At 42.9% G+C, this 1,489-nt stretch overlaps 1 protein-coding gene and 1 pseudogene across 1 annotated transcript in view; one reads left to right on the top strand and one right to left on the bottom strand.

Moving 5' to 3' along the window:
- Positions 1–1,489, top strand: part of PRUNE2 (prune homolog 2 (Drosophila)) — a 206,077-nt gene that overhangs the window by 6,193 nt on the left and 198,395 nt on the right. The gene's annotated exons all lie outside the window — the stretch shown is intronic.
- LOC102763412 lies at positions 420–1,152 on the bottom strand (annotated as a pseudogene).

Raw genomic sequence — 1,489 nt, 5'->3', positions numbered from 1 at the left:
CTTAAATAACTCCTACCTCTTCTTCAGATTAAGTGAAGAAAAAGAAAAAGGGATGACTTTGCTGAACGATACCTCCCCCCCCCTTTCATGTCTATAAGTCAGGTGTTTTATTGTTTGCTTGTTTTGCAATGCTTTTAGCTCACTTATCTCAGCTTGTCATTATATCTTTATTCGGCATGTTTATTTGATTGATGAAAGTATGGACCAGGACATGGTATCTCCAGGGCCTGGTACAGTGCCTGAAGCTCACTAAGTAGGGGTGTGTGTGTGTGTGTGTGTGTGTGTGTGTGTGTGTGTGTGTGTGTTGTGCGGGGGAGGCAATGAATCATGCCATATTATCATTAATTAACTACAAAGACCTTCCAATCCTGTTACCTAGAGATCGGTTCACTTCCTGCTCTGTTTGACAGTCTCTCTCCTCAGGAAAGAGAAATGCCTGGTTTATTGGCTTTCCATTAACAAAACTATTGGCGAGCTGAGGGGCAAAGCTGTTGGCATCTTTTATCTGAACCACATCAAAAGAACCAGGATGTCCCTTTCTGTTGCTGATCACACCAATTCTTCCCAAATTAGCACCTCCCATTACCATATATGTGTTAACAGTATCAAAGTTGTTGAAATCCGTAATCTTGCCAGTCAGTTTTCAAATCAATCTGAATGGTGCCCTTCACTTGGATGAAGGGATCTGGGTAGTGGAAAGTCACCAGATGAGGGATTTATTTTGTGTCTACAAAGCTCTTTCTTACTTTGCACAACTTGCACTTGGCCTCCTCAGGTGTGATACAATAAACAACAAAGCCACCCTTGGTGCCATAAATCAGAGGGAAATGCTCTATGGTCTTGTCAGTGCTGATGACGTCCATAAAACCACCAGGCGAGGCTGTATCAGTTCAGTCCTCAATCTTAATGAATGGCTTCATGCAGATCTTCTTTACTTCACTGCCTGTCAGGGCAGATTTAAGTCTGTTACTTAGAAAAGATGCAGGGTAAATATTCTCTCAGCTTGTGGGGATCAGTTGATAGATGAGGAACAAAAACACCCATCAGTTTATCCAGCATCCAAAGCTTTGGAGTTGCTATATACTTCAGATGCTTCTTGGGACCAGGAGCCATGACTCTGCTAAGCAAAAAGAGCAAAGTGTTTTCAGACTGAATAAAGTCATAGGGCAAAAGTCTTGCACAAAGTGGGACACAGGGTAGTGGCTCAGTAAAAATGAGTAAGTGGATGAACAGATATAGACTCTTAGAGGTCTGAATCTGAGGAAGGGCTGGTGACAGTATGCGGGACCCAGGTTGGTTGAGTGGAAGGTGGTGAGAAACATTTAGGTCACTTTGCACAGAGTAGGTACTTTATACTAAATGTTACTGCAAAATAACAAGGGTAGCCCTGGCCAGGTGGCTTAATTGATTTTAGTTGGTTGGAGTGTTCTCCCATATACCAAAAAGTTGCACGTTCGATCCCCGGTTCGGGCATGTACAAGGCAACCAA

This window comes from Myotis davidii, unplaced genomic scaffold (assembly GCF_000327345.1).
Source record: "Myotis davidii unplaced genomic scaffold, ASM32734v1 scaffold98, whole genome shotgun sequence".
In the NCBI taxonomy this organism is placed as follows: domain Eukaryota; kingdom Metazoa; phylum Chordata; class Mammalia; order Chiroptera; family Vespertilionidae; genus Myotis; species Myotis davidii.
Note: the sequence above shows the minus strand (reverse complement) of the source record. Positions and strands in the feature narration are given on the sequence as shown.